The sequence below is a fragment of the Nicotiana tabacum genome, chromosome 22, assembly GCF_000715075.1.
Source record: "Nicotiana tabacum cultivar K326 chromosome 22, ASM71507v2, whole genome shotgun sequence".
NCBI classification, from domain to species: domain Eukaryota; kingdom Viridiplantae; phylum Streptophyta; class Magnoliopsida; order Solanales; family Solanaceae; genus Nicotiana; species Nicotiana tabacum.
The window spans coordinates 231025042-231052288 of record NC_134101.1 but is presented as its reverse complement, the minus strand read 5'-3'; the positions used below and the strand labels follow the sequence as shown (position 1 = coordinate 231052288).

The window sequence follows — 27247 nt, the reverse complement described above, 5'->3', positions numbered from 1 at the left end:
TTCATCAGTCTGAAAATGAAATTTTGAGAATATTTTGATGTTTGGCTGTAGTTCTATAATTTTAGTGCATTACTTACCTTACATTTGGGTGTTTTAATAATAAATTGTGCGATATTTGAGCTTAATCGAGTTGCTTTTATGTGTAGGGTCCTTGGAATGCATGGAGGGATTAAGGTTGCACAAGAGGATGTTGAAAGTACAGGAAAAGAGCACGAAAAAGGAGAAATCAGTGCAAGTCAAGAGCCCTCGCCCAAGGCCTGGTGACGCCTGGCTCAAGGAGAGCTCCACCTCGTACCCAGGCTCACTAGGCAAGGAAAATTTGAGCAAACTTTTCTACAAGAGTTCCTCCAGTAGCTCTTTATTTGTTGTTACTTCTTTTTGAGCCGTCCTTCCTCTCTCTGCTGCACATCTGTTATTGCGGTAATCTCCAATCCCTATCTAAGCTGGATATCTTTCGTTGCCCTATATATTTCTAGCTGCCCATTGCTCAAACCAAGTCTAGAATTTGAGAAGGGGGATTTTTGGCCAAAATTGCTCAAATTCCCACTATAAAAGTCGACGAGGAATACCTGTAATGATTATAACGAGTGGTTCTCTGATAAATGTAAGTTATTCGTTTTTTTCCTCCAGTAGCTCTTATTTGTTGTTACTTCTTTTTGCTTGTTTGTTAATTCTTTCCCTTCGTTAAATCTATGTGAAGCATATATGAAATTTATTAGATATAAAAGAGGTAATATGTTGCGACTGTTATGTCCGTTTATCACATTAATGGTCTGTTTCTCAGTTTGAGAAAGAAAAAAAATCTGGTTTGAGCATTGACGACTTTCCCTAAATGAAAGGAATAGATTATGTCCTTTTTGAGCATTTATGCTATGCTGATTTTCAATTTTGTTTTTGTTTTTTGTGTTTCGAGTTTGCCTTCGATTTTAGACTTGGTCATGAAATACATAGATCTTTTATTCACGCCAAGCTATACGAATATAAGCTCTCTCCTCGTGATTTAACCAAGATCTTTCACATGCTGACATTTAGCTTAACGTTCTTACGTTTGAGTATTATCATCTGAAGAACGACTTCCGTAAACTTCTCTATATTTATTAGGATTTTGGCATCAGTACAAAATTTGCTAGGTCAGATGTTGTCAAGGTTCACTCCTATAGGAATACGGGGACTAGTTTGAGTTTGAGTAAATTTATTAAAATCTGAGTGTGCCTATGTGCGTGTGTTTGTGTACATAAATATTTTGCAGATTTTTGTGCAGAAGTTTCCTCCTATGTCAAAGTCAAAAACCAATTAAAAGGACTTGTTATTTCTAGGTCCGCAATTATAACGAGTAAATTTTATGAGTAGCCGTTTAATTTTGTATTCATTACCCAAAAGTTACTTTTTTTTTCGTTACGTAAAAGTCATTCTACCTTATGCTCTGTAAGATAGTTTGTTATTGGCAAGTTGGAAGTTGGATTCTTCCCACATCGGAAGAAAGAAGTTCCGTGCCTTGTATTGTTTAAGCACTGATCTCCTCTTTAGGAGCCCTAATTCTATTGTACTACTTACTGTTATATGAGGAGTTAAGGAGTTGTTAAATGCTTGTTATAACAGGGGCATAAAGACAAACTCCAAAGTGCATACTGTTACATGAAGAGGTTGATTAATCTTAATGGAAGAATTATTAATGTCTGGAGTAACAAGGACATAGTAACTAATTCCACCTATATGAATATTGAAGTGGTGCCGCTTCTAGCAAGATTTAAAGGGTTGATCTTGTAAATATTCATGAATTCAGGATGAGCACATGGCCGTAAACGTGCTAAAGCGAATACTAGATTTTCTAAGCTACTAGATAACGCTGTGTGTGTGGTATTTTCGGTTTTGGCACAAGGATTTGTGGTTCAAATCTTAAGATACCATTAACTTCGTCAAAACTTTAATATACTTACACTAAAGGAAAGTTCAAATCTGTAAAAGATACTTTCAATTATTCACAAGTGTTATGAAGTGAAATAACAAACTAGTGGGGGATTGTAAGATAGTTTGTTATTGGCAAGTTGGAAGTTGGATTCTTCCCACATCGGAAGAAAGAAGTTCCGTGCCTGTCATGTGAAACACTCCCGGGACCGACCTTACTCGTACCGTGCCTGTTAGCCTCGGAACTGATCATTATGAAATAGCACATAACAGGCACGAGATTGCCTCAACAGGCACGAGATTGTCTCAACAGACACGAGATTGTCTCAACAGGCACGAGATTGTCTCAACAGGCACGCGACTGACTCAACAGGCATGAGATTGTCTCAACAGGCACGAGATTGACTCAACAGGCACGAGATCCTAGAGTTAATTATTTATTTATTTGAATTTTAAATTCAAAATTCGAATAAATAGACGTGTCTGTTTGTGAAACAAGACATCTTTTCTGAAATGGTCTATTGGTTGCCTATAAATACACAAGAATTCCAACGAAGTGGATATAGAAAATCACAAGTGTTACTGCAGGCTTTGTTGTATCCTGAAGAGAATCGTTTTGTATTTTTCCTAAATTAGTATACAGGCGATAACTCTTTAAGGACAGTCGATTTTCACGCCTCAAAGCCAATTTTGATTATTATTTTCTAACATGCTCATTATCCAAAAGTCACTTTTCTTTCTTTTGTTACACAAAAATTATTTTACTTTGTTCTTGTAACACTCCTCAAACCTATAAAAATTTCAAGACTCGCTAAATATAAAATTTAATTTTTATAATCTTAAATTATACTTTTATTACAGATTAAAACACTTGTGATTGATTTTGAGTTACTTCTCTATTTATAAATAAATGGATGTACAATTAGGGAATATTAATAATTTTAATATTACCAATTATTGAAAGTAGGAATAATTAAATACTAGTTAAGTTAAAAAAAAAAAAAAGTCACGTGCAACAAAGCCCATAAAGAACTCTTGGCAATAAGCATGCAAAAGGCGTAAGCCTTAGGAAAATTTAAAACAAAGCTCGACATTATGTTGCCCAACAAAAAACTAAAGAGGCGTTAGCGAAATACTTACACAGGCAAAGAAAATTCTAGGGTTCTTTGCAAATCACTAATTCTTAAACTCAGGTATGTGAAATTCTCTATTGTCAATTACCTCATAGTAGTAATAGGTAAAAGTTGAATAGTTAATTTTTTTCCTTCTCTGTATCACCATCAAATTTCATGTTTGGGTGTGAAACTTTGGAATCAAATAAAACTCACTGGTTGTTGTAGAATCAATTATTTGATGAATATAAATTGGACTAAAGGAATATTGAGGTGTGTTGATACAACCCTTTACTAAAGTGGTTTAACTCACAAAAGCACGCATACAAGGTGTTTGATGAATTGCTTAAAAGAGTTTATATTTACTTAATTGGAGCGAGTGAGTATCTATTAACTTAGAATTGTTCTAGCAAAAGTTTAGACGATTTATTATGATATACGTGCATATTTTCAGATTTTTGTGTTATTCTTATATGCTATTTTCATGTTGAAAATTTATGAATAATTAAGAATCTTTAGGAATACTTTTACATGTTTATTTCATTCTTCTGACAGACTTTACATTTAAGGATACCAGCATGAGCATGTACATGATATTCTATAAAGAAAAGATCTAGACTTGAAAAGTCACAAGAAGATGTTTTAGAAAGAAAAGATTTTTGGGAGTATCCTTTATTCTAAAAAAGGGTCATCGTCCCGACCGAGGGTTCTGACCAAGGCGTTGACTTCCTGAAACTACTTGTGCCAAAGTTGGGAGCACATGAGCCGAGGGTCTCATTGTTGAGAATTTACTTAGCTATGCTAAGCTATGATACATGAGCGCTGAGAACCATGAAGCGAGTGACACCTCGTGGATTGAGCCTATTCGATCAGGTTGGGATAGAACCCGTGCCGATCACACGGTGAATGAGACAGAATTAAGTCAGGATAGTTGGAACTCCCAAGGTATAAAGAGAAGTAATTTGTTTAGAAAGAGAAAAGAATTTCTTTTAGAATATTCATAAACTGCTATTATGTAATTATTTTAGAGCTATTCTTATAAGCTTTATATTTTACATACACTTTGAACCTTTGCTCGTAAATGTATATGTTATTAAAGTTTTTCCCCAATTGTTGAGACTCACCGAGTACAATAGATGGTACTGACGTTCTTTTTTGGGAAACTACGTTGGTCTGCAGTACAACGTAGGAACTGATTTTGCAGGCGAGCAAGCTATGGGTTAGGACTTCCTTCTCTTTTAGTGCTATTGGTGAGCTCCGCTTCTGTTCGTGGAGTATTCCATTGAGTCATCTTTATTTAGTTATTTTTTGTTTACTTAGATAACTGACCAGGAAATCTCATGTCTTGAGCAGTGTGTCAGTTTATCAGTAGAGGTTTCATAGACATAGTCGTTGGGTTAAGATTCAGATGTTTTTGATAATAACTGAGCAGTAATTTAGTAGTTATTACGAATAAAGTTTTGGAGTTGATTTATTTAAATATTTAAATTAATCAAAAGTATTTGGTTAGAGTATTGCCTTGTTGCATAGAAAGTTGGAGTTATAATAGATTTGATAAGCATAGATAGTTCGCTCGGTCATGTTTAGTTATCAAGTGTCGGTCCCGTCTTGGGTCGTGACAAACTTTGTATCAGAGCCTCAGGTTTATGGAGTCCTAGGGGTCTATGAAACCGTGTTAGTAGAGTCTTGTTTATGTGTATGAAGCGCGTCATACTTATAAACAGGAGGCTACAAGCATTTAGGAAAAGTCTCATTTTTTTCATACTTTAGATCGTAAAATAGAGCCTACCCCTATGAAATTATCTAATGTATTCTTTTCTCCAAAACTCGCAGAAATGGCTCATACTCGCAACTCTAACACCAACACTCAGGATGCTGCTCAAGAAACTATTGCTACCATTGTGGCTCAAGGCAGAACTAAAAAGGCTCCAACTCAGAAAAGGAAAAGTAAATCCATAAAGGGTGTTCAAGTACCCCGGGTTGAACATGAAGAAGGGGTAGAGCATGATGATCCAGTACCTCAGGATCCAATGCCGCCCCCAACAGCAGCTCCCGCTCAGGCAACTATATCTTCCGAGATGGGTCAGATGTTTAATGCTGTCAACAGTGCTATGGAGATGTTTAAATCCTTTATGGCCAACCAGAACAAGAGAACAGATGAGATTCCATCTCAATCAAATAGACAGAACAATTCTGAGTCCTCAAGAGTGAATGCATTTTTAAAGTTGAGTCCTCTAGTGTTCCATGGTTCTATAGTTGATGAAGATCTAATATTGTGGCTGGAGGGTGTCAAGAAAGCCCTCTGAGTGATGAAAGCATTTGATGATGAAGCTGTGGAGCTGGTTGCTCACCAGCTTAGAGATGTGGCTGGCACTTGGTTTTAGATGTGGCAAAAGGAAAGAGATGAAGATGATGGTCCGCCTACATGGGAAGAATTTGAAGAGGCCTTCATGGCTAACTTTATCCCAGAAGAGGATAGGAAAGCTAAGGCTATAGAGTTCGAACAGCTAAAGCAAGGGAATAAAAATGTGCAAGAGTACTACATTGAATTCATAAGGTTAGCTAAGCATGCTGCTCACATGGTTAAGATAGAAAAAGCAAAGATTCGTAGGTTTGTTGGCGGTTTAGCTTACCGCATTAAGGATACGACATCAGCTACATCAGTAGGGATGACAGCCTTCTCCTCTGTTGTGGGATTTTCCAAGCACTTAGAAAAAGACAGACATCAAAAGAGAGAAGAAAAAAAGCATAACAAGAAAGCCCGGATAGCGGGCAGGTTTAATGGTACATCCAGCGGAGGTGGAAGGGATTCCTCTAATAAGGAGTCATTAGCACCAGCTCAGTCTAGTCATCAGTCAGGTAGTGGGTCTTCCTTCAGACATACTCAGAGTTATGGAAATCAATCTCTCTAGAATCAGAATTTTAGGACATCATCCTCGCATAGCCAAAGTCAGAATGAGCAACATTCACACCAACAAGGTCTTTGTGGAACATGTAAGCGACAACATTCAGGTCAGTATAAGCTCGGGTTTCATGGTTGCTATCACTATGGAGACATTGGTCATATAAAAGCCAACTGCCCAAAGTTGCGAGGTAATTTAAGTGGTGGATCAACTCGTCCTTCTAGTTCCTCAGCTACTGCAGTTGCACCACCTCAGGCTCGTGGTTCTCATAATCAGACCGGGCATGGGGCAGGTAAAGGTGTAGATTGAGTTACTCAGGGAGAGGACAACCCCGTTTGTTTGCTACACTTAATCGTCAGAGTGCAGAGGCATCTACAAAAGTTATTACAGGTATACTTCTAGTCTGCTCACGTGATGTTTATGCATAATGGATCCAGGTTAAACGTTTTCATATGTGACTCCATACTTTGCAATTAACCTCGGACTAGAACCTGAACAACTTAGTGAGCCATTCCTAGTATCTACTCCAGTTGGCGAGTCAGTGAAAGTCACAAGAGTCTATAGAGGTTGTATAGTTTCAGTCCAAGGTCGCAACACCAAAGCCGATCTTATAGAGTTAGAAATGGTGGATTTCGATGTGATCATGGGTATGGATTGCTTATCTTCTTTCCATGCCATGTTAGATTGTCATGCCAAGATAGCCAGGTTCCAATTTCCAAATGAAGAAGTCTTAGAGTGGAAGGGTTTAGTTCAGCATCGCTTGTAGGTAAGTTTATTTCTTACCTTAAGGCACAAGGAATGATCAGTAAGGGGTATCTCGCTTATTTGGCTCACATCATTAATCTAGAATCAGGACCACTAGCTCTTCAATCTGTGCCAGTTGTTAGAGAATTTCTAGAAGTTTTCCCAGATGACCTTCCCGGACTTCCTCCTAAAAGAATCATACATTTTGGCATTGATCTCATGTCAGGCACTCAGCCCATATCTATACTCCTTATAGGATGGCTCCAGCAGAACTTGATGATTTGAGAGAACAGTTGAAAGACCTCATTGACAAGGGCTTCTTCAGGCCGAGTGTTTCACCTTGGGGTGCCCCGGTCCTGTTTGTCAAGAAGAAAGATGGGTCTCTCAGAATGTGCGTCGACTATCAACAGTTGAATAAAGTTACCATTAAGAACAAGTACCCGCTGCCAAGAATTGATGATTTATTTGATCAAATTCAGAGTGCAAAGTACTTTTCAAAAATAAACTTGAGGTCAGGGTACAATCAGTTGAGAATTAGGGAAGAAGATATATCTAAAACAGCCCTTCGAACTCGCTACGGGTACTATGAATTTCTAGTGATGTCTTTCGGGTTGACAAATGCTCTAGCTGCATTCATGGACCTCATGAACAGAGTTTTCAAGCCATTCCTGGATACCTTTATTGTTGTGTTTATAGACGATATTTTGGTGTACTCTAAGAGCAAGGAAGATCATGCAGAACACCTCAGATTAGCCTTGCAGACCTTGAAGGAGAATGAGATTTATATCATGTTTTCAAAATGTGAATTCTGGCTGCAGTCAGTGGCATTCTTGGGCCACGTGGTATCTAGTGAAGGAATAAAAGTAGACCCTCAGAAGACAGAAGCAGTCAAGAACTGGCCTAGGCCGACAATGCCAACCGAAATCAGGAGTTTCTTGGGGTTAGCTGACTACTATAGAAGGTTTGTAGATGGGTTTTCCTCACTTGTAGCTCCATTAACTAAGTTGACTTAGAAAGCAATTAAGTTCCAGTGGTCACTTGTGAGCGGAGTTTTCAAGAGTTAAAGAAGAGGTTGATCACTGCACCTATATTAACCTTGCCGACAGGTTCGGGTGTGTTCACAGTGTATTGTGATGCCTCCAGAGTTGGTCTCGGTTGTGTTCTTATGCAAAATGGAAATGTTATTGCTTATGCTTCCATGCAGTTAAAGAATCATGAAAAGAACTATCCCACAAACGACTTGGAGCTTGCATTAGTGGTGTTTGCATTAAAGATATGGCGACACTACCTTTATGGCAAGCATTCTGAAGTGTTTACAGATCACAAAAGCCTTCAGTACATTTTCAAGCAAAAATAATTAAATTTGAGAAAGAGAAGGTGGCTCGAGTTATTGAAAGATTACGATATCAATATCCTTTATCACCCGGGCAAAGCTAATGTGGTAGAAGATGCACTTAGTAGGATGTCAATGGGGGTCTTGGCCCATCTTGAATTAAAAAGGCGATCTTTGGGCCGAGAAATTCAAAAAACTGGCAAATGATGGAATTAGATTGGATGATACTGAAGAAGGAGGTATAACTGCTTATGCCTTAGCGCAATCCTCCCTTGTTGTGCATGTTAAGGCTAAGCAAGACGAAGATCCGCACTTAGTGAAATTAAAGGAAGGAGTCGGAAACAAAGAAATCACTGCTTTCACTCTAGGAAGTGATGAAGTTTTAAAGTTGAATGATCGGTTATGTGTGCATGATGTAGATGGTCTTAGGAAGACCATAATGGAGGAAGCTCACAGTTTGAGGTACTCTATTCACCCAGGTGCTACCAAAATATATCTAGATTTGAAAGAGTTATATTGGTGGAAAGGCATGAAGAAACAAATAGCAGATCATGTGGCTAAATGTTTAAATTGTCAGCAAGTCAAAGCCGAGCATCAGAGGCTTGGTGGCCTAGCTCAAGATATAGAGATACCACAATAGAAGTGGGAGATGATTAATATGGATTTCGTAGTAGGTCTACCTCGCATGTACCGTAAACATGATTCAATTTGGGTTGTTGTAGACCGACTGACAAAGTCCGCGCATTTCCTACTAGTAAAGATGACAGATTTCGTAGAGCAATATGCGCAGTTGTACATCAAAGAAATAGTCTGATTGCATGGTACTCCAGTTTCAATCATATCTGACAGAGACCCTCAGTTCACGGTGCATTTTTGGAAAGCATTTCAGAAAAGATTAGGTACCAAGGTCATTTTAAGCACCGCTTTCCATCCACAGACCGATGGCCAGGCAGAAAGGACCATTCAGACTCTCGAAGATATGTTGCATACGTGTGTTATAAATTTTGGAGGTAATTGGGATGATCACTTGCCACTTATAGAAATTGCTTACAATAACAGCTATCATGCCAGCATTAGTATGGCTCCTTATGAAGCATTGTATGGGCGGAGATGTAGGTCTCCAGTGGGTTGTTTTGAACCAACAAAAGTGTCGTTGATTGGTCCAGAGTTTGTTTGTGAGGCTTTGGAGAAAGTTCAGCTAATTAGAGAAAGACTTAAAACGACTCAGAGTCGTCAAAAGTCTTATTCTGATAAGAGGCATCGTGAGTTAGAGTTCACGGTTGGTGATAAAGTATTTTTCAAAGTATCACCAATAAAAAGAGTTATGAGGTTTGGTAAGAAAGTGAAACTTAGCCCTAGATTTATCGGACCTTATGAAATTCTAGAAAAGAAAGGAAACGTGGCTTATAAGCTAGCGCTACCCATTGAGTTGTCCTCTGTTCATCCCGTCTTTCATGTGTCTATGCTTAGAAAGTACATTTATGATGAGTCGCATGTAATACATATCGATACCATAGAAATTAAAGAAGGCTTGACTTATGAAGAGGTACATATAGAAATTCTCGATTGGCAAGTAAGAAAGTTGAGAACAAAAGATTTAGCATCGGTAAAAGTTTTGTGGAGTAATCATGATTCAAAAGAGGCTACATGGGAGGTCGACGAAGATATGAGAAAGAAATATCCATATTTATTTGAGGAAAAAGGTATGTGAACCTAAGTTTGGTTTGACATTTATATTTCATTTATTAAATACAAGTTAGCAAGTGTTTCTGTCCTTCCTAGATTATACTTAGTTGTTGTAATTTAGTTTATGCCATAGTATATTAAATTCATTAAAGTTATTTACTTGTGCTAAAGTTGTTGTGCTTTAGATTCTTGTTAGTTATTGTGGTGCCTATTTGACGGAGTGTGAGTAATTAATTAATGAGCTGCGTATGGTGCCTATGAATGACCTGTTATGGTATATTTGGTTGTTCTTGATGTGGTTGCGGTATTTGTGACAGAGATATTTTTTTGGATAGTCCAATTTACAAAGGGAACTCTGCCGAAATTTTTGAAAATTTAGGGAGTTAGCCAAAATTCTGACTCCCTTGGAAGAGTGAGTAGTGCTAAGAAAACTTAAGAGGTCCAAGGACCTAAGGAATGCTTGTAAGCTTAAGAATAAGGCCCTAGCAACATTCGAGGGCGAATGTTTTTATGGAGGGAAGATTGTAATACTCCTCAAACCTATAAAAGTTTCAAGACTCGCTAAATATAGAATTTAATTTTTTATAATCTTAAATTATACTTCTATTACGGATTAAAACACTTGTGATTGATTTTGAGTTACTTCTCTATTTATAAATAATTGGATATACAATAAGGGGAATATTAATAATTTTAATATTACTAATTATTAAAAGTAAGAATAATTAAATACTAGTTAAGTAAAAAAAAAAGAATAAAGAAAGCAAAAGAGAAGTCACGTGCAACAAAGCCCATAAAGGACTCTTCGCAATTAGCAGGCAAACGGCGTAAGCCTTAGGAAAATTTAAAACAAAACTCGACATTCTGTTGCGCAACAAAAAATAGAAGCAGCGTTAGCGAAATACTTACACAGGCAAAGAAAATTCTAGGGTTCTTTACAAATCACTAATTCTTAAACTCAAGTATGTGAAATTCCCTACTGTCAATTACCCCATAGTAGTAATAGGTAAGAATTGAATAGTTAATTCCTTTCTTTCTCCGTATCACCATCAAATTTCATGTTTATGTGTGAAACTTTGGAATCAAATAAAATGCACTGGTTATTGTAGAATCAATTGTTTGACGGGTATAAATTGGACTACAATCTACGTATTGGCTCAAGGAGTATTGAGTTGAGTTGATATAACCCTTTACTAAAGTGGTTTAACTGACAAAAGCACGCATACAAGGTGTTTGATGAATTGCTTAAAAGAGTTTATATTTACTTAATTGGAGCGAGTGAGTACCTATTAACTTAGAATTGTTCTAACAAAAGTTTAGACGATTTATTATGATATACATGCATAAATTTTCAGATTTTTGTGTTATTCTTATATGCTATTTTCATGTTGAAAATTTATGAAGAAGCAAGAATCTTTAGGAATACTTTTACATGTTTATTTCATTCTTATGACATACTTTACATTTAAGGATACCAGCATGAGCATGTACATGATGTTCTATAAAGAAAAGATCTAGACTTGAAAAGTCACAAGATGATGTTTTAGAAAGAAAAGATTTTTGGGAGTATCCTTTATTCTGAGAAGGGGTCATCATCCAGGCCGAGGGTTCTGACCAAGGCGTTGACTTCCTGAAACTACTTGTGCCAAAGTAGGGAGCACACGAGCGAGGGTCTCGTTGCTGAGAATTTACTTAGCTATGCTAAGCTATGATACATGAACGTTGAGAACCATGAAGCGAGTGGCACCTCGTGGATTGGGCCTATTCGATCAGGTTGGGATCGAACCCGTGCCGATCACACGGTGACTGAGACAAAATTAAGTCAGGATAGTTGGAACTCCTAGAAAGAGAGAAGAATTTCTTTTATAATATTCATAAACTGCTATTATGCAATTATTTTAGAACTATTCTTAGAAGCTTTATGTTTTACATGCATTTAGAATCTTTGCTCGTAATGTATATGTTATTAAATTTTTGCCCCCATTGTTGAGACTCACTGAGTACAATGGATGGTATTGACGTTCTCTTTTGGGAACCAACGTTGGTCTGCAGTACAACGTAGGAACCGATTTTGCAGGCGAGCAGGCTATGGGTTAGGACTTCCTTCTCTTCCAGTGCTATTGGTGAGCTCCGCTTTTGTTCGTGGAGTATTACTTTGAGTCATCTTTATTTAGTTATTTCTTTGTTTACTTAGATAACTTTCCAGAAAATCTCATGTCTTGAGCAGTGCGTCAGTTTATTAGTAGAGGCTTCATAGACATAGTCGTTGGATTAAGATTGAGATGTTTTTGATAATAACTTAGCAGTAATTCAGTAGTTACTACGAATAAAGTTTTGGAGTTGATTTATTTAAATATTTAAATTAATCAAAAGTATTTTGTTAGAGTATTGTCTTGTTGCATATAAAGTTGGAGTTATAATATATTTGATAAGCAGAGATGGTTCACTCGGTCATGTTTAGTTATCGAGTGCCGGCCCCGACTTGTTCAGAAAATGGGTCGTGACAGTTCTAGTTATCACAAAAACCACCTTGCCCATATTATTATGAGAATTATCACCTGATTTACAGCTAAGTAAGAACAACTTTTCATTTTTCTTCTATTTTGTAGGAATTTGATAATAGTACAAGGTTCAATTGACTACTTTATCTGCTCTATTTTGAGAATGATTTGCATTGATACAAAGTCATTTCCTCATGGAAGGTTCTTTCAGTTTTTAGCTGAAGTTTGCGCTCTCTATTAATTTTAGTATTCAATGGCCGGAAATGAGTCCTTTGCTACTAGTAGCAAAAGAGAGATTGTTCGCATGGGTTGATAATGAACTCATCTAGCCAGCAAGATCATTGTTGGTCTATGTTGCGCGGACTTTCCAAAATGTAGCCGCATCCATGTCGGATCCTTCAAAAATGCACTACTATTGAAGGATCCGACATGTATCCTGCCACATTTTCGAAGAGTCCGAGCAACATAGTTGCTAGTACTATCAAATTTAGTGATTCTTCGGATAATGGTGCCTATTAATTTTCAGGCTTCCCTTTCCTTGGTTATTAGTACTACCTCCGTTTCAAATTAGCTGAGTTACTTTCCTTTTTAGTTTGTTCCAAAATAAATAATACATTTTTAAATTTGGAATTAATTCAACTTTAAACTCTTTATTTTATTCATTTATAACCACATAAATGGCATGGCCTCACAAAGCTTTTACCCCTTAAGCTTTTAAACCACAAGTTTCAAAAGTCTTTTTTTTTCTTAAACTTCGTATCGAGTCAAACTACCTCATCTGAATTTAAACGGAGGGAATAATATTTTAGACTGTTGTGCATCATTCTTTTCCGTCGAGAAAGTTATTCAGTCCTCTGTTCCCTGTTTCGGGTCTCCAGTCACTTCCTATGTATATGCAGGAATTGAGATAATTTTCTCAAAAAAATTGATAGGTCCGGTAATGAACTGGTGATCTTTTACCATGCACATATATGTCATCCGTATGTTTATTGTCTTTGGAAATTCACCTTAATACTAATTCATGTATTCCTGTTACTTTTCATTTTACTTGAAGATTCTTAGTTCATGTATTGCTTGAACTTTCATCTCAATAGCAATTTATGTATTCTTGTTCTTTCCCTTCTTTAGTGCGTTGAGCAACGAGGAGATGGTTTAGAGTAATGTACATGTTCAATCTTGACTGCAAGAGTTTTAATCGAATTCAAAGTTAACGAGACACAATGTTTGTTTCCTATCTAACAAAATTTGCTTCCCAATAATTTAACAACTAAAAGCATAAGCACGGGATAGATTGCTCTGATTTCATCGTCAGGATTTTGGTAACAATATGTAAGCTATTACAGCTTTTAGCTCAGTTGGTGAAGGGAAAGTTGTGCTGAAATTCTCTAATGAATAGACAACACCTTGATTGTGGTCTATCAATGAAGTGTCAGTGAAGAAAGGTACTACTTCTCTTTCATGAAATTTTGAGCAAACTTTTGATGTTTCACTATAGTTCTATATTTAGTGCATTACTTACCTTACATTTTGGTGTTTTAATCATAAATTATGTGATGTTTGAGATTGGTTGAGTTGCTTTTATGTGTAGGACCCTTGGAATGCATAGAGGAATTATGGTTGCACAATAGGATGTTGAAAAGAGCACCAAAAAGGAGAAATCAGTTCAAGTCAAGAGCCCTCGCCCAAGGTCTGGTGTCGCCTGGCTCCAGGCGAGCTCCACCTTGATTGTGCCTAGGCTCGCTGGGCGAGAAAATTTTGAGCGAACTTTTCTGCAAGAGTTTGTTCCTCTGTCGAAATTACAAAATCAATAAAAAGGACTAGTCATTGGTTGTATTATCAAGGTGAGTGATTCTATGATCTGTTAGACAAACGTGCATCATGGCCTCTTTCCTCAAATTGAGAAGTGAAAACTTGTTGAAGGCTTCTTTGGTATTGTCCCTCCTTCCAGCTAGTTTCGGGAACGAGAGAATTCCCACTATCATCGGCAGGCATCTGAGCCATGAGCAGGGGCAGATCCACACTTAGCGAAGCGGTGTCACGCGACACCACTTCGTCTAATTTCTTTACTAATTATATGTATTAATAATGCGAGAAAACAGATAAGTAGGAAAAAGAGACACCGTTTTGACATAAATTGTTTCTTGGTATGTCAGAATATGTGCTTGATTTTGCTCTAAGGTTCAAACCTCAACTAGCACATCTTTTTCGCAAATATTTAAGAGAGCCTATGTGGTTAAAACTTGTGATGAAGTAGAATTGAACTCATGACCTTTTCTACTTAAAACTCAACAAAACCAATAGACTAAGACTATTTCTTGTTTAGAAAGATGATAATTAACGCTATTATTCCTTTTCTTCTATAAATTTTGGCACTGCTTACAAAAATTCTTGCGTACGCCCCTGGCCGTGAGCACAGTAGCAATGGGATTTCCAAGAAGCCGACCTCCTTCTATTTCTTGTTTAGAAGGAGGGGATGTCCCTAATAATTAAGTAGTTGGGGTGTTATGTTATTCTCATAAGGACATGCTATGCACTCCAAGGACTTGATTCTACGTTTTGGCCTACATAAAGTTAAACACAGACATATATCCTTTACTTGCCCTGAAATCTCATCTACAAGGAAATCATCTAAAAGTTGAGTTATTATGACTTTTCAATATCATAATCTCATAACATACAAAGAAAAAGTTCACTAATTCAAGAGGAAACAAGCAAATAGCAGGAAGATTCCCAAAAAATTAAAAAATTAGAAGGAAGATTCCAAGAAATAGTTGATTGCATGTGAAAGGTATGACTAATAGAAAAATCCAAGTTTGAATACGTATTATTATTAGTACAAATAGAAAGTAACGATTGGCCTGCTTTCTCTTTTTAAGTATGTCTTCTCTTGTTCAATTCAATTTTCCCAAAAAGAAAAAAATAAATAATATTACCCAACAAATTTGCTGAGCAAGGCAGTGACGAGATGGGGCAAGGTAGGTGATGACTATAAATTTTATTTTATCAATTATGACGAGGCGTACAGGTCAGAACATGTAATTTTCTTCCAATTTGCTAGTATTAAAATACAAAGTCAGTGCTACTTGATGTGTTAACTATTGGTAATTAAAATACAAAGTCAACGTAGACAATTTCTAGAATGTAGAGTGTAGAGTTTCATCAGAATTTCAGCAATAATGTAACAGTTAGTCTTACTTTTTGAAAAGAAAGAAAGATATAAGGTCTTCTAAGAAGCACAAGTTATTACTTTTGCTAAAGAACGGACTCAGCTAGCATATACTCTGAGCATTCTTGTTTGCATATTGCTCTTAGCATTCAACAGGTAAACCTAAGACTATTTTTAAGATTGAAATATTAATCCTCTCCAAGTTCTTAATCATTTTGTGATTTTCTTGTTTTTTCTTTGCAGCTTTAGAAATGGAGATTGGCTTATCAGTTGGAGGTGCATTTCTATCTTCAGCTTTGAATGTTCTCTTTGATAGGCTTGCTCCTCAGGGTGAGTTGCTGAAGATGTTTCAAAGGGGCAAGCATGATGTTCGACCTTTAAAGAAGTTGAGGATGACTTTGCTTGGTCTTGAAGCTGTGCTAAGTGATGCAGAGAATAAGCAGACATCTAATACTTACGTGAGCAAATGGCTTAATGAACTTCGGGATGCTGTGGACAGTGCTGAAAACTTAATCGAAGAAATCAATTATGAAGTTGTGAGAGTTAAGGTGGAAGGTCGGCATCAAAATCATGCAGAAGCAAGCAACCAACAGGTAAGTGACCTCAACTTGTGCTTGAGTGATGAATATTTTCTTAACATAAAGGAGAAGTTGGAAGGCACCTCTGAAACATTGGAGGAGTTGGAAAAGCAAATTGGTAGGCTTGGCCTAAAGGACTATCTTGTTTCTATTAAACAAGAAACTAGAGTACCTTCGATATCTTTGGTTGATGAATCTGATATCTTTGGCAGGCAGAATGAAATTGAGACTTTGGTTGACCGTTTATTGTCTGTTGATGCCGATGAAAAAACGTATAGCTATAGTGTAATTCCTATTGTTGGAATGGCAGGGGTTGGCAAGACAACACTTTCTAAAGCTGTGTATGATAACGAGAAGTTGAAAGATCATTTTGATTTGAAAGCTTGGTTTTGTGTGTCTGAACCATATGATGCTTTCAGAATAACAAAAGGTTTACTTCAAGAAATTGATTCATTTGACTTAAAAGATGATAACAATCTTAATAAGCTACAGGTCAAATTGAAGGAAAGCTTAAAGGGAAAAAAATTTCTTATTGTTCTGGATGATGTTTGGAATGACGACTACATTGAGTGGGATGACTTGAGAATTCCTTTTGCATAAGGAAAAATTGGAAGTAAGATCCGTAAGGTTAGTGTTGCCGAGATGATGGTTACGACTCGTAAGGTGATGGTCACAGGGACTCTTTCTAGTGAATTCTCTTGGCCTTTATTCAAAAGACATGCATTTGAAAATAGGGATCCTAAGGAACATCCGGAACTTGAAGAGGTAGGAAAACAAATTGCAAAAAAGTGCAAAGGTTTACCTTTAGCACTAAAGACACTTGCTGGTTTGTTACGGTCCAAATTAGAGGTCGAAGAGTGGAGACGCATTTTGAGTAGTGAAGTATGGGAGCTGCCAGACAATGGCATATTACCAGCGTTAATGTTGAGCTACAATGATCTTCCTGTGCATTTGAAGCAATGCTTTTCCTATTGTGCAATATTTCCCAAAGATTATTTATTCGACAAAGAACAAGTTATTCAACTCTGGATTGCTAATGGTCTCGTGCAACGGTTGCAAAAAGATAAAATAATTGAAGATTCGGCCAACCAATACTTTCTCGAGTTGCGATCAAGATCATTGTTTGAAAGGGTCCCAAGGTTTTCTCAAGGGAACACCGAGAAATTCTTAATGCATGACCTTGTCAATGATTTGGCCCAAGTTACATCTTCAAAACTTTGCATCAATTTGGAAGATAACAAAGGATCTGGTATGTTGGGAAGATGTCGACACCTATCATATTCAATGGGATATGGTGACTTTGAGAAATTGAAGCCCCTCGAAAAATTGGGCCAGCTGAGGACATTGCTTCCAATCTACAGTATCGAGCCATTTATTCCATTTTCTCTAAGCAAGAGGGTGTTGCATAATATATTGCCAAGACTAACATCCTTAAGGGCACTATCATTGTCTCGTTATGCGATTGTGGAGTTGCCGAATGTCTTGTTTATTGAATTAAAGCTCCTAAGATTTTTGGACCTTTCTTGGACAAAGATAGAGCAGTTACCAGATTCCATTTGTGTGCTCTATAACTTGGAGACACTTCTCTTGTTATCTTGTAAATTTCTTGAGGAGTTACCGATGCAAATGCAAAAATTGATCAACTTGCGTCACCTTGATATCAGCGACACTCCTCGCCTGAAGACGCTGCTACATCCAAGCAAGTTGAAAAGCATACGTGCGTTATTGGGAGCTAAATTTCCTCTAGGTAATCGCAGTGGTTGGAGATTGGAAGATTTGGGTAAACTACATAACTTGTATGGATCTCTATCAATTCTAGAGTTGGAAAATGTGACCGATGGAAGGGAAGCTTTGAAGGCAAACATGAGAGGAAAGGAACATATTGAAAAGTTATCATTGGAGTGGAGTGTAAGCATTGCGGACAATTCACAAAATGAAAGAGACATACTTGGTGAGCTACATCCAAATCCAAACATAAAAGAACTTGAGATCAACGGATATAGAGGGACAAACTTTCCAAAGTGGCTAGCTAATCATTCATTTTCTGAGCTGGTAGAATTGTCTCTAAGCAAGTGCGAGGACAGTTATTCCTTGCCAGCATTAGGACAACTTCCTTCTTTGAAATTCCTTGCAATTCGAGGGATGCGTCGAATAACAGAGGTGACTGACGAATTCTATGGTAGTTCGTCCTCCAAAAAACCTTTTAACTCTCTTGAGCGACTTGAATTTGCAGAGATGTTGGAGTGGAAGCAGTGGCACGTACTAGGGAATGGAGAGTTTCCTATACTTCAGAATAGTTCAATTAAGAATTGTCCCAAGTTGACTGGAAAGTTACCTGAAAATCTTTGTTCTCTGACAAGTTTGACAATTTCAAAATGTCCGGAACTCAATCTGGAGACACCTATCCAACTTTCAAGTTTAAAAAAGTTTGAAGTTGAAGGTTCTCCTAAGGCTAGAGTTCTTTTTGATGATGCTAAACTGTTTTTGTCTCAACTTCATGGAATGAAGCAGATAGTTGAATTATTCATAAGTGATTGTCAGTTTCTTACCTCCTTGCCTTTAAGCAGTTTGCCAAATACCTTGAAGAAAATAGAGATAAAGCATTGTAGAAAATTGAAATTGGAGGCATCAGTTGGTGATATGATTTCTGGAGGAAGTAACATGTTTCTGGAGAAATTGGAACTGGAAGAATGTGATTCTATAAATGAGTTGGTCCCACGAACACACAATTTGAGTGTATTTAGTTGCCACGGCCTTACAAGGCTTCTGATACCTAACGGGACTGAAGATCTCAAAATTTATAAATGTGAGAATCTTGAAATACTTTCGGTGGCTCAAACGACATTATTGAGTACTTTGCATATTAAGCACTGCGAGAAGCTGAAGTCGCTGCCAGAACATATGCTGGAACTCCTTCCCTCTCTTAAGGAACTGAAACTGGAGAATTGTCCAGAAATAGAGTCCTTTCCTGAAGGAGGATTGCCTTCCAATTTAGAATTCCTTCTGATCTGGAAATGCAAGAAACTGGTGAATGGGCGAAAGAATTGGGGTTTACAGAGACTCCCCTGCCTCAGGGAGATACGCATCGACCATGATGGTAGTGACAAAGAGATTCCTGCTGGTGAAAATTGGGAGTTGCCTTCCTCTATTCGATCTCTTTTCATATTCAATATGAAAACCTTAAGCAGCCAAGTTCTTAAAAGCCTCACCTCTCTTAAATGTCTTTATATTCAAAATTCACCTCAAATTCAATCACTGTTGGAAGAAGGGCTTCCTTCGTCTCTTTCTATGCTAATATTTCATAGACATGATGAGCTCCATTCACTACCGACCGAAGGTCTTTGGCGCCTCTATTATCTGTCCATCTGGAAATGCCCTAAACTCCAATCTGTTCTAGAATCAGAACTGCCCTCCTCCCTATCTAAGCTGGCCATCACGAACTGCCCTAAACTCAAATCTCTTCCAGTAAAAGGGATTCCCTCTTCCATCTCTGAACTATCTATTCACAGCTGCCCATTGCTCAAACCACTCCTAGAATTTGAGAAGGGGGATTACTGGCCAAATATTGCTCATATTCCCACCATAATAGTCGACAAGGAATATCTGTAATGATTATAACAAGTGGTGCTTTGATAAATGTAAGTTATTCTTTCTCCTTTTTATCTCAATAGCTTTTTATCTTTGGTTACTTCTCTTGGTTTGGTTGTTAATTCTTTTCCTTTGTTAAATCTTGTTGAGCAGTGTGGAGCTTATATTGCCACTATGAAGCCGAGGAATCATCTTCAGGTCGCGTTACATGAGAAAAATAGGTACTTCTGTTTTGTTTGAAATTTGACAGTAGTACTGCTCATCATCAGTCTGAGAAGCAAATACTATTCAATATCTATACATAAGTTTCTTTGGTTATGGATTTGATATATGCATGTTTCCCCCTTTTTATGCAGATTCAAAAGCGTGCGGAATTGGGGGAAGTGAATGTTCTCATACAATGGGTGTTCTTCGTGTGAGTTTAGGTTGCATTGTATCCTTTTGCTTAAAAGTGACAATGACTTCTCTCCTTTAATTAAACTCATAGTATTATGCCTCTGTAGGCAGAATGTGGCCTTATTGCTCGCATTGGTATATCTTCAATTTGATTTAAAACAATTTTCAGAAAGTCTTTTAATACTTATATATGATTTTATAGTAAAGAAGTTCCAGTAAGAAGCATGTTTTTCTGTATAAATATGTGAAAATTTGAAACTTTTCCTTCTGTTCTTTAATGGTACTTTTTAGTTCGGCAGAATTCTTTTGTTCTTGCATCCTTGACATACATTCTAAATTTTCTTTTTGGTAATGTTTCTTACAACATGTTTCACACGCAAATTGTGTGAAGTTTGCAACACATGGCACTCTGGATGGCGGATTTTGATGTTCGCCGTGTTGATATTTTTTTTGGTGATTCCTTTTTTATCCCCTCAGATTACATCCAGTTATATGTTAAGTCTCTTGAAGATAAATGCAATAAGAAAATCCCAAAGTGAATGCTTCAGTTTTCCGATCACAGCATTTCATGAAATTTATTCCATTAAATGCTACTTTCATCTTATTTCTCTCTGTTGAAGTTTGGCAAATTTGTCCCACATCGGTGGGCTCTTGAATTTTGGGGGGGATTTTCCCCCTATAAAAGAAGGCCTAATGTTTAGGATTTAAACACACCTCTCATTTGCCTTCTCATCTGTTTAAGACATTTGTATCTTCTCTCTTTAGTATTATTTCACTTGTATTTTTGGAGTGGAATAAAATTTTGGTTGTGTCCGAGGAGTAGGCAAAATTAGCCGAACCTCGTAAATTCTGGTGTTCCCTTTATTGTTGTTTTATTGTCTTATTTATTATTTGGTGGCTGTCATAATTTTTGGTATAGTAGTTGTGACTTATTCACACTATATACATTTGGCTTCCGCAACAATTGGTATCAGAGCCAAAGTACTGTCTAAGTATGCTCTGTGGTTGCAGCATAGTCTGATCTTCCACATCAGAAAAGATTTATCTTGGTAACTGAGTCAAGGTTCTGTCTGAGTATGCTCTGTGGTTGCAGCTTAGTCTGATCTTCTACATCAGAAAGGAAATAATCTTGATTTGTGTCGTCAGCTATTAAATAATATTTGTGTCAAATATGGGAGACAATAAACAAGAAGAATCTACATCAAGTGTCAACAACACGTCATCATTGGCATCTTCGCTTATGACAAGAATTGTGTCAAATGCGAAATTTGCGGTCGAAATATTTGACGGGTCCGGACATTTTGGGATGTGGCAAGGCGAGGTTCTAGATGTCCTTTTTCAACAAGGGCTAGATCTGGCCATTGAAGAAAAGAAACCAGATGTTATTGGAGAAGAAGATTGGAGAATTATCAACCGTGTTGCTTGCGGTACTATTCGATCCTACCTTGCTAGAGAGCAGAAATATCCATACACAAAAGAAACTTCTGCAAGTAAATTATGGAAAGCACTGGAGGATAAATTTTTGAAGAAAAACAGTCAAAATAAATTGTACATGAAGAAGAGACTGTTTCACTTCACCTATGTTCCTGGTACCACGATGAATGAACATATCACCAGTTTCAATAAGTTGGTCACAGATTTGCAAAATATGGATACAACTTATGATGATGGTGACTTGGCCTTAATGTTGTTGGCGTCACTTCCTGATGAGTACGAGCACCTTGAAACTACTCTACTTTATGGAAATGACGAAGTTTCTCTCAGAGAAGTTTGTTCGGCTTTGTACAGCTATGAACAAAGAAAGCGAGAAAAACAGAAGGGCGGAGAAGGAGAAGCACTGTTTGTGAGGGGTCGTCCTCAAAATCAAACGAGGACAAAGAAGGGAAGATCCAAGTCAAGATCCAGACTCAGCAAAGATGAATGTGCCTTTTGTCGAGAAAAAGGCACTGGAAGAAAGACTGTCCGAAGTTGAAGAATAAGGCCAAACATAACAATGGAAAGGCTATTATGGATTCAAATGTAGCTGATTGTGATGATTCAGACTTCTCATTAGTTACAACAGAGTCATCAACATCATCAGACATATGGTTGATGGACTCGGCTTGTAGCTATCATATGTGTCCCAACAGGGACTGGTTCATAGAATTTCAAGAAGGAGAATATGGAGTCATCCACACAGCGGATATGGCATTGGTTCAATACGATTAAGGAACCATGATGGAATGATCAGAACATTGACAGATGTTCGATATGTACCGGATTTGAAGAAGAATCTCATCTCTGTGGGAGCCCTAGAATCAAAAGGGTTCAAAATCATTGCAGAAAATGGAGTGATGAGAGTATGCTCCGGTGCACTAGTGGTAATGAAGGCTAATCGGAAGAATAATAATATGTACCGCTATCGTGGCAGTACAGTTATTGGGACAGCGACAGTGACATCCAGTGATGACAAAGAAGCAGAAGCAACCAAGCTATGGCACATGCGCTTGGGACATGCTGGAGGAAAATCCTTGAAAACTCTATCAGATCAAGGATTGTTAAAAGGAGTAAAGGCTTGCAACTTGGAGTTTTGTGAGCATTGTGTCAAAGGGAAACAGACAAGGGTTAAATTTGGTACAGCGATCCATAATACTAAAGACATTTTGGATTATGTACACTATGATGTTTGGGGTCTTTCCAAAACACCTTCATTGGGTGGGAAGCACTATTTTGTAACCTTTGTTGATGATTTTTCCCGAAGAGTATGGGTGTATACAATGAAGAGCAAAGATGAAGTGTTGGGAATTTTTCTCAAATGGAAGACGATGGTGGAGAATCAAACAGGCAAGAGGATCAAGTGTATTCGCACAAACAATGGAGGTGAATACAAAAGTGATCATTTCAATAAGGTCTGTGAAAATGATGGCATCGTCCGACACTTCACTGTTAGACATACACCACAACAGAATGGAGTGACAGAACGTATGAACCGGACCTTGCTGGAGAAGGTACGGTGTATGTTGTCCAATGCTGGCTTGGGCAAAGAATTTTGGGCTGAGGCAGTTACATATGCATGCCACCTCATTAATCGCTTACCATCTGCTGCTATTGATGGCAAGACACCATTTGAAAAATGGTATGGAAAACCTGCTATAGATTATAACTCTTTGCACGTGTTTGGCTCAACTGCATATTATCATGTAACGGAGTCAAAATTGGATCCAAGGGCAAAGAAGGCTATTTTTATGGGAATTACTTCTGGAGTCAAAGGATATCGCTTATGGTGTCCTATGACAAAGAAAGTAATATTCAGCAGGGATGTTACCTTTGATGAATCTGCTATGGTAAATAAGGTAACAGAAGATACCAAACAAAATGAAGGTGCTTCTAAGCAGGTGGAGTTTGAGGGAAAATTTATTTTTCCTACACAAGAAGCAGAGGAGGAAACAAATGAAGATTACCCTCTGGAAGGAGAGCCAGTAGAGGAGATTCCAACTCAGGAACCTCAACAACAACTTGAATCAATAGCAACCAGCAGGCCAAAAAGAACAATAACGAAACCTGTTCGTCTCATAGAGACAGTTGCTTGTGCAACCTCAATTGTAGCTGATGATGTTCCTACCACTTATAAAGATGCTGTCCAAAGTTCAGAAGAAGATAAGTGGAGGATTGCCATGAATGATGAAATACAGTCCCTTCATCAGAATCATACATGGAGATTGGCCAATCTCCCGAAGGGAAAGAAAGCAATTGGGTGCAAATGGGTATTTGCAAAGAAAGAAGGATTTCCTAACCAAGTAGATGTTCGCTACAAAGCAAGATTGGTGGCCAAAGGATATGCTCAAAAGGAGGGAATTGATTACAATGAAGTGTTTTCTCCAGTTGTAAAACATTCCTCCATTAGAATTATGTTGGCTTTGGTAGCACATTTGGATTTGGAACTAGTTCAGATGGATGTAAAAACTGCGTTTTTACATGGAAACTTGGAGGAGGAAATCTACATGACTCAGCCAGAAGGATTCAAAGTTGCTGGAAAAGAAAATATGGTGTGCAAACTTGAAAAATCGTTGTACGGATTGAAACAATCTTCTAGACAATGGTACAAGCGATTTGACGAGTTTATGTTGCGGCAAGGGTACAAGAGAAGCAAATACGATCATTGTGTGTATTTGCACAAGCTTAAAGATGGTTCCTTTGTATATCTTCTCCTATATGTTGATGATATGTTGATAGCTTCCAAGAATTTGGAAGAAATTGATAAGTTGAAGATTCAACTGAAGAAGGAGTTCGAGATGAAGGATTTGGGTGAGGCAAAGAAAATTCTTGGCATGGAGATAATTGGAGATAGACGTTCAAAGAAACTCTGTTTATCTCAAAAGGAATATTTGAAGAGAGTAATTCAACGTTTTGGCATAGATGACAAGACTAAGCCAGTTAGTACTCCACTTGCTTCCCATTTTAAGCTAAGTACTACTATGTCGCCAATGGATGAAGCTGAACGAAAGTATATGTCAAAGGTACCATACGCAAATGCTGTTGGTAGCTTGATGTATGCAATGGTTTGCACAAGGCCTGACATTTCACAAGCTGTTGGAGTTATTAGCAGATATATGCACAATCCAGGGAAGGAGCATTGGCAAGCTGTGAAGTGGATTCTACGGTATATTCATAATACTGTAGATGTCGGGTTAGTTTTTGAGCAGGAAGACAATCAGTCTGTCGTTGGATATTGTGACTCAGATTTTGCGGGTGATCTGGACAAACGAAGATCAACTACTGGTTATGTGTTTACTTTTGCAAAGGCACCAGTTAGTTGGAAGTCTACTTTGCAGTCAACAGTTGCTTTGTCTACAACAGAGGCAGAGTACATGGCTATTACAGAGGCTGTGAAAGAGGCAATTTGGCTTCAAGGATTGCTAAAGGAGCTTGGTGTTGAACAAAAAGGTATCACAATTTTTTGTGATAGTCAAAGTGCTATTCAATTAGCGAAGAACCAAGTGTATCATGCAAGGACGAAGCACATTGATGTTCGGTATCATTTCGTACGAGAAATCATAGAAGAAGGTGGAGTCACGGTGAAGAAAATTCATACTACAGAGAATCCTGCTGATATGCTGACAAAGGTGGTGACTGCGGTCAAGTTTCAACATTGTTTGGATTTGATCAACATTGTTGAAAACTGAAGATTAAAGATGAAGACACAATCAAAATTTGTTATTGAGAGAAAATTGAAGATGTGGAATTTTGCCAAGGTGGAGATTTGTTGAAGTTTGGCAAATTTGTCCCACATCGGTGGGCTCTTGAATTTTGGGGGGATTTTCCCCCTATAAAAGAAGACCTAATGTTTAGGATTTAAACACACCTCTCATTTGCCTTCTCATCTGTTTAAGGCATTTGTATCTTCTCTCTTTAGTATTATTTCACTTGTATTTTTGGAGTGGAATAAAATTTTGGTTGTGTCCGAGGAGTAGGCAAAATTAGCCGAACCTCGTAAATTCTGGTGTTCCCTTTATTGTTGTTTTATTGTCTTATTTATTATTTGGTGGCTGTCATAATTTTTGGTATAGTAGTTGTGACTTATTCACACTATATACATTTGGCTTCCGCAACACTCTCTATACAATGTCTGATTATATTTATTCACTCATAGAAGTAAATATAAATCTGTCCCTTTTCTGCAGGTGAATTCGCTCGAGTTGGTGCAAGGTAATATTCACATCCATCGTTTTTACTTCTCGTCTAACATAGATAGTCAATAACAATATTATTGAGAAAAATCATCTGCAGAATGATATAATGGTAAATTAAGAGCAACTTTTCTTTTTTCTTCTATTTTATCAGGATTTTGACAACAGTATGATCAGTTACTTTGCTCTATCTTGAGAATGATTTGGCAACGATACAATGTCATTTCACTATGGAAGGTTCTTTTAGTCTATTACTTTCCTCTCTTTCTGAGATGTTGTCGACAATTCTCCGAGTATCCAATCCCTTCCGGTCCACTTCTCAAAGGGGGAATACTGGCTAGAAATTGCTCAAATTTCCAGCATACGGATTGAATGTAACTTGTTCTCTCCATCAGTAGCCGTTTTTCAAGTTTTTACTACTTAGCTTTGCTTGTGTGTTAATTCCTTTTATTCGATGTATCTTGTTGAGCAGTATGTAGCGTCTATTTGCACTGTGAAGACGAGGAAGCTCTTTGCCCGAAGTGAAACTTAAGGTTAGCTGTCAAAAGAGTTACTAATATATATGTCGCAACTACAGAAATATTTATACATTATGACAAAAACTTATTATAAATAAGATTAATAATTTGCTCTAGAAAGTCGTTAGCAGATATAATTGCAATTCATGTATTCTTTTGAAAAAATATCTCGCTCTTCATCTTACTTGTAGATTTTTAGTTCATGTATTCTCGTTCTTTCCCCTTTTCAGTGAGTTGAGTAATGCATCTTCATAAAAGGATGAAAGCTGACAAAAAAAGGTATGTCATCTACAGAAATAGGCTGGAATTAATAATTTTATCTAGGAAGTTCAAAGCAAAATGTAATTTTAACAAACTAGAAACCTTTTTACCATTAGCATACGTAGATATGTTAGCCGAATGTGCATAGTCTTTTGAAATATGAGTCGAAGTACCTGGATCTGCACATGAAAAACATGCGTAGAAAGAGCATGAGTACACCACAACGGTACTCAGTAAGTGTCAAGCCTAACCTCGATCGGGTAGTGACGAGGAAGGTCAGGGCCCTACTGAGGTTAAATAAAATATAAAGTTCAACAGTGTTAAACAAAAAAGTATAAGTAAGTACAGCAATAAAAGTAACACAAGATATAAAGGGCAACAATAACTATTACATAGACAAGGTAAACACAGAAAGAAATACGGTTCAGCACCAAGATAGCAATCGGGGATCTCCCAAGATACCATCCTGTAGTTCCAAATATACATATCCAATGGATTTCCCGGGATCTCATCCCGTAGTCCAACTCATAGTGCGCGGGGATCTACCGGAATCCCGTTCCGCAGTCCCAAATGTAAATACCCAGTACTAGGGGAATCTACCGGGTGCATTCCCAAAATGCAGGGGATCTACCGGAATCCCACATCCGTAGTCCCAAAATAAACAGACAAGGGGAGCTACCGGAATCCCACATCCGTAGTACCAATGTAAATACACAGCAGCAACAAGAAAATATACAGAAATGACAAATTTCATACTAAGGAAAACAAGTGATTCTAGCCTATCATGCTGCACAGAATTCAGGTAAGACAGTTTGAAAATAAAGCAATTAAGTCACTTAGACATGTTTTCCTAAGCTAACAACGGGCTTAATAGTGCAAGTAATAAAACA

The 27247-nt window shown here is 37.5% G+C and overlaps 1 pseudogene; it reads left to right on the top strand.

Annotated features, from left to right (window-relative positions):
- On the top strand, positions 1 to 26137 carry LOC107818421 (putative disease resistance RPP13-like protein 1; annotated as a pseudogene).
- Positions 26138 to 27247: the final 1110 nt, after the last annotated feature.